Source organism: Octopus bimaculoides, chromosome 13 (genome assembly GCF_046866305.1).
Source record: "Octopus bimaculoides isolate indiv1 chromosome 13, ASM4686630v1, whole genome shotgun sequence".
Lineage (NCBI taxonomy): Eukaryota > Metazoa > Mollusca > Cephalopoda > Octopoda > Octopodidae > Octopus > Octopus bimaculoides.
Window position 1 is genome coordinate 49,840,758 of NC_142940.1, and position 7,360 is coordinate 49,848,117.

Consider the following 7,360-nt stretch of genomic DNA (forward strand, 5'->3'; position numbering starts at 1 on the left):
ACGCGATAGGTATCTGCCAGCTAATGTGTGTGCTATTCTAGGCTGTAATGCTACTGTGCTAGAAGCAAAACCAATATCTCCAGAAACGAATTTTTTCCTGCTAGTTTTGGAGAACCTCTGAAAAAAGGTCATAATTAGTGACCTTTCTATTTTCATTAAGACATTAAAAAAAGAAATAATTACGATATCACCTCCAGCCATAACTATAATATCAACAACATCACTCCTAGCCATCTATAATGATAACAGTATCATCACTAGCCATCAACAGTAACTACAGTAATATCACCACTAGTCATTACTGCAGTACTGCCACAAGTCATCACTTAATAACAGCAATATCACTACCAGTTTATAACAGTTCATCAGTTTCTCATTCATTTGTTGGTTATCCCTGTTAAATGTTTTAAAATTCATTGACAGATTATGGAAAATAATGACAGTTAAAAAACAAAAGTTTAGCTAAAAAGTAACAATTAAAAACAAAAAACTAAATAAGCTAAACAAAAATAATCTGCCAATATTAACTGGAATTTAGAATATTTTCTGTAATTAGGAATTATCCTCTCCCCTCTGCATATTTATTTATATTTTAATTCACCTATCAAATCTAATTTTATTAAAACTGACTAACATTTATGGAATGTCATGATATGCTATGTTAAAACATTGAATTATCCATTTCCTTAGAAAAAAAAAATTAAACTGGCAACCTTTATTTCCAGTTACTTCTCATCTGACATTTGGTGAAAACCTGCATGTTCGTTAAGAGACTAATAACTAATTTTTCATGAAATCATCTAAAATTATCAAATGACAGTTTATAATTAAAGTTAAAATTTTTAGTTTGTTTGATTTTTTTTTTTTTTTTTTAAATTTAGATATTTGCAAGACTTTTTATAGTAAAACTGGCCGATGTTGATCTGTAGTCATCTTGCCTCATATAAACCCAAGGAAATCATGATGATCAGTGACCTGATCTTCATAGAATGTTCTTCTGAACTAGCTTGTTGTATAATCTCTCTTCTCAGGCCAACTTGTTCCTCATACATTAGTTATTTGTCACCCTTGCAGTGTATTGCCTCCCAGTTCCTGTATTAAACACTTAAACCAAGCCTTCTTCCCCAGAAATGTAATCTTCTGAAATTCTCACCTTTATGTTTTCCCGATAGATATTCAAGATAAACATATCTACCTCAATTTCTCCAGTCTTTAAACTCTTCTTCTCTTCTAATTATCTTGTAAAAAACATAAAGAAATGTTTCTGTTTAGAGGTGCACCACAGCTACTAAAAAACAAAAATGAATAGTTTCCTCTTGAATTTATTAAATTGACAAAGTACCACACTTTAACAATTTGACCATTAAAAGTGAAGTTGACGCAGTTATTTGATACTATACGGTCATAACGTGAGAACAAGGTGATGCTCATAAACACTAATTACAAAACTGTAATTAAAATATGTTCTAAAGCAGAGCATGTATCATGAAGTTATTTTAAATATTAGATGGTGAGGAGATTTTGTGTGTTGCATGTTGATGTATAGGAGGAAAACCATAAACCTGATGAAATACTAATTTTTCTTCTTTTTTCTTATCATCTAGAAAGTATAAGAAAATGCTATTAAGCTCAGTCTATATGCAAGTGATGTGATAAATTAATCAAATTTTTCTCAGTTTTATATGCTATTAACCCCTTAGTATTACAATTCTAACGGTTTCAGAAATGGTGATGTATTCTCAGAACATCATCATCAGAGTAAAAAAAAAAAAAAGGTAACAACAACAACAAAAAACTTTGAGTTTGTTTTTCTTGTGCCACATAATGTAACAACAAAATAGCTGAATATATTCATTTTGAATAAACATTGCTGCATTTATAGCAGCTGGTTTTGTCTGGTTCCAATGCAAAAGTGTTATGGCAGAAATCCTGCATAAGTCGCTGCGGCATATATATAAGATACGGCTTTTATTATCAGTGAAAAATAAGTCTTCATGATATCTTGTGGAAACTCTTGTAGTTAAAATATTGCTTTTATTCAACTGTGTGATGTTTTAGCTAATAGATTCTGAGAAAATGTCAAGAACATAGATTGGTTTGTTTGCTTCTAATATCAGTCTAAGTAATGATCAGAGACTTGGAATTCTACCTTCATCTCTAATTCCCCAAAGTTTAGCTGTCATCCGATATTTTACCCCTTGCTTTAGAGTGTTTCCCTAAATCAGTTGGAAAAGGTCACTAGAAAGATTTACAACAGTTGATTTCAGATTGTTAACAACTTTTTTTTTTTTTTACTACCTTCCTTGTATTTTTTTCATGCTTCACATTTCAGTTATCCTCTTCATCTTCTTCGTCTTTGTCTCATTCTCTTCATTTTCCTTCTTTGTTTTCCTTTTCTCTGTAGTTGTTCTTTTATCATCATTTTTTTCTCCATATTTTTTTTTTCTTTTTCTCAATTGTTTGTTTATTTCTCAAGTCAAAAATAAATTATTTGGATATTTTTCATGACCTTTCTTTCTTTTTTTCTTCTCGCCCAAAGTCCTGGACTTGGTATTTTCATCTGTTTCTGTTTTTTAACAACCGTTTGTTTGTTCACTGAACTGGAAGCCATCATCCAAAATTCATACTATCCTCTGATTGTTAGATTTTTAATATAGATCTTAGTCCAGTATATATAATTATATATATAGCAATGCTCCCATGTATGCTGGCAAACTGAAACCATACTGTTGCTTGTAATTGTGGGTAAATGACTTGATTTCTTTACAACAACTCACATCCTTATGCCTTAGAAATACATAAATTTATGATTGAATCAATGAAAATATTTCTAAAGTAATTGTATTGTTTGTGTGCATAAATGCGTAACTTTTAAAGTCATATATGCACATGTGCACACAGATGCAAGCACACTCACGCAGATGCATGCACATACACATACACACACAGATGCATGCACATGCACACATACACACACACACACACACACACACACACACACACACACACACACACACACACACAATGTAAGAGTTGCATATGTTACATTTCAGGTGTTTCAGAACCACACGACAAGAAAAAAATTTTAACATTTTTTATTGTTGCTTACACATAAAAAAAAAAAAAATTTTAATATAAATATTACTATATACATGTATTCAATAATATTTATTCGTGTATGTAGTTTTTACAATGCTATTTTGTATTAGTTTGTGCAATCTCACACACATATATCAAATATTTTCAAAATCTTGACAAATAATTTTTTCGGCTGTATTGAGTGTATTTAATATAGTAATGGACTTCAGAAACATTTTTAAAAAAATATTCAAATTTGCATTTCTGTAATATAAAATTTAAACTGCCAAAAGCAAATTTAAGAGCGAGAAAAAAACAGTCTTTTAAATATTATCTATTTTAATAAATATCTAATCAATAAAATATAAGATATTTTGATAAGATATTACCTTCAAAATCTTAAATTTTTATGGCACACAGACAATGCTATAATTATCAGGTCATTACAGCCACTATTTACTGCTAGTTGAGATCTTGTGGGTTTCCTTATTAGGTGTAAGTCATTTAAAATCTGGTCAGTATGTTGTTAAAGTTGTGAAAAATGATCTTTTGCTGATGTGTTTTAAGGGTTGCATGGTGTTTTGACTTCACAAACTTCATTACAGAGTGCAAGAAATTCACAGCAGTATGTTGTGCTAAAAGCTGGGTTGCACACTAGCTTTCCGAAGCTCAAGCAGATCGTCTTTAAATCCAGAGCTTTCTGTAGTTCCACTTGTTCCATTTGCACAGCAGATGATTTGGTAACCAGAGATGCAAGAACTAGACCATAGCAACCATGAATGGATTTACAAGAAGAGCAAATCAAGGCTTCAGCTTCTGTAAGTCATCAAACCTGGATAGAAAATTATGAAGTAATTCTTGTAATTCATCTTAGTACTCTTCCAGTTTGTGGCCATTTATTTCAGTATCAGGGAATATATTTACACTTTTACTAAGATGGTAGGGAAATGTGACTGGAGATGTTTAACAATTGTATGAGTAAGATTAGAAACAATTTTCCCTTTCTCCTGGAGTGCCAAACTGAGGATCCATGGGTAATTAATTTTATCAGTAAAGAATGTCAAATATTGCATCTATTCTCTATTTTTCAGATGAGAGGATCTTTTTTCCTTTTTTTAATGGAAAGCAATAATCTGCTACAAGAAATCTACCACTGACAGCCATCTTACAATGCAGTATAGAGAGAGACATAACTATATTAATCCCCAAACTCCAGTCCTTCAATAAAGTTGTATCTTATCGAGTATGAAATTGACAATTTCAAGGACAGATTTCATAATTGAAGTATCTAGTTACCAAGCGTTCAGAAACGGACAGGGAGAAACTCTGCAAAGCGTAGATAATTTTTCCAAAGTGCAACCAATCTTGCATTTTCCCACACCATTTTTTAAGTGCTTCATCTTTTGGCATACATGATCTTTAAATCATTTTACATTTTGCTTGCAACATCAGCACTGATGGGGGAGATATACTTCTCTCTAGTGTAGTGTGAGCCTGTTTGTTTATTTTATTATATTTAACACAACAACTTCAGCTGTATTTCCCTTAGGAACTTTCACCATCAGAATGTGGGTGTTCAGCATGCACAATATTTCATGATACGATAAAGCTAGTTACTTACTGAACATTGTCAACAATATCTGCTGGTAATTTAGTGCTCATGATAACAAGTGTTTTCTCCTTAATTCTGATTTAAGTGGATAATCATATTGTGGTATTTCAATTCAGTTTGTGATAACTGCGTGACACAGCCACACACATGGCAGATAATATATAAGATTTACCCCCACTTCACAGTAAATGAAAAATTTTCTTCTCTCTCTGGCTTAAAATTCTGTTTTTAACTTCCTATCCTCTTTGCTTGTTGATGCTATCTTCCTTAAAATATTTTGGAGATAGTTGTAAAAAACAAATTGTATCCAAAGAATACCAACTTGGTTTGTGTTCTGAGGACCTAGACTAGTTAAACTACTACTGACCGCACCCATTCCTAACATACTTAAATCCTTAACCGCTGTACCCACAACTTCAGTCCTCCTATATTTCACACAATTTGTAAATTGTCTTTGTAATGTCCCATCATTCATTGCCTTTCAGGTAATAATAAAGAAACTACTACTACTACTACTACTACTACTACTACTACTGACTTTTGGATTATGCCACATTCTTATCTATAACATTTGTTACTGTTCTCCAATTAAGAATTAAAGAATGAAAGTAACTTTCTTTGTTGGAGTATAGAAAATACATTACAATAATAAAGAATTGTCTCATCTAAACTTAACCATATATAGCTTTTTTTTATTAACATTTCTTGATTCATACCACTTTCTTTTATTTATAAAGTAATAGTGTTATGTTAGCATATGTCACTATAAATGTTACCAAATCTTAATGTTATGCTATACTGACACTCTTAGATGTGAAGGCATGTGGCTTAGTGGTTAGGGGTATTTGGCTCACAATCATAAGGTCATGAGTTTGATTACTGACAGTGTGTTGTATCCTTGAGCAAGACACTTTATTTCATGTTGCTCCAGTGAAATCTGCTGGCAAAAATGAGTAGTACCTGTAATTCAAAGGGCCAGTCTTGTCACATTCTGTGTCATGCTGAATCTCCCTGAGAGCTATGTTAAGGATACATGTGGCTGTGAAATACTCAGCCACTTTCACATTAACTTTATGAGCTGGCTGTTTCATTGATCAGATCAACTGGAACCCTTATCATCGTAACTGACAGAGTGCCAGTTAAGGTGTGTTTTGGAACCTATTGAGCTATAGGGACTCTATTTGAAATTGAAATTTGAAATAGTTTTCCTATGCTAATTCAGTCCTCTGACCCTACAGAAGATATACTCAAAGAATGGTTAGAGACCAAGATATTAAAATAAAGAAAATCTCATCTATACATTGTTCTTATTACTTTCAGCAATGAAATCTGCTTTTCATTGTATGCATTTATAAACAGTTGCAAAGAACCATTTGTAAGTTGTGCATTTTGACAAAGAATATAGAATAGGAATACAAACAATTTATATAATTCTTATTGTACTGGCCAACTGTATGTCTCCTTTCTTAAATTATTTAGAATATGATATACTTGAAACATTTTTGGCAACAATGAACTACAAGACGGAACAGAATGATGCTTATTCTGTAGATCTGCTCATACTGTGTTTGCAGAGAAAACAGTGATGATGATGATGATGATGATGATGATAACAATGACATTGATGATGTTAACAATGATGATGATGACATTATTTAATATTTTGTTCTTTTACCCAACTGTATCTAACTGAAAGTGATGGTTGTACTTGAAATATCCAGTTATTTCAATGGATTCAAATGGAGAAAAATTAATTAAAATTTAAGCAAAATCTGTAGTGCTCTTTTATTCTAATTCCTACCCATGTAGCGAAGGGCTTCCTTCTATTCAATTCTGATCAATTCTAACTTTTTACCGTAGGGTAATATGAATATTTTGTTGATTCCAAAACAGAAACTATAAAGAATTTAAGTCTGGCGCTTTACTATTTATGCCAAATCACCCATCCTACTTAAATCTTAATACTGATTTTAAGTTGTCTAGTTTTTCAAATACACCCTGGTTTCTGAATATATTTTGCAGACTTTTTTTCTTGTAATTTAAATTTTTAATAAGTTTTCTTTATGGTGACATTGTAATGTTTCATCTAAGTATGAGCTTAACGTTCATTTCTACAGAACAATTAGTTGAAGATGAATTGTCTTTTCGGGCTCATGATATTGAATCTTCTGTAACAAAGAAGGCACTGAGGGCAGAAGAAGACTGGGGATGGGGAGGGATAGCTGAGATCGTTAGGGGAGTAGAGTTAATATAAATTGCTTCATTGTCTGATGAGCTCTCCAGTATAAAGGAGATGAATTTGAAATATTAATTTTTAATAGGAATTGAATTGAATGTTTGGAAACGCTACTAATAATAATAATGATGGTGATGATAATGATGACGACGATGAAGATGATGATGATGACGACAATAATAATAAAAATAAATACTTAGAAAGATAGCAGTGATGATGATAGATATCTAGAAAAATTTTAAAGACATTCTCTAATGAAGCAACTTGCCACTTTATATTGAGAAATTCTAAGTTTAATTGTGACAATAGATCAAAGCCTCTTGAACTTTGTTTTTCCTCATTTAATCATGAAATTCTTCAGTTTGAATCTTTAGGCAATAAATTGTTATAAACTAGTGGAAAGGCGATAAGAAAAATTGTAAACACTAAAAACA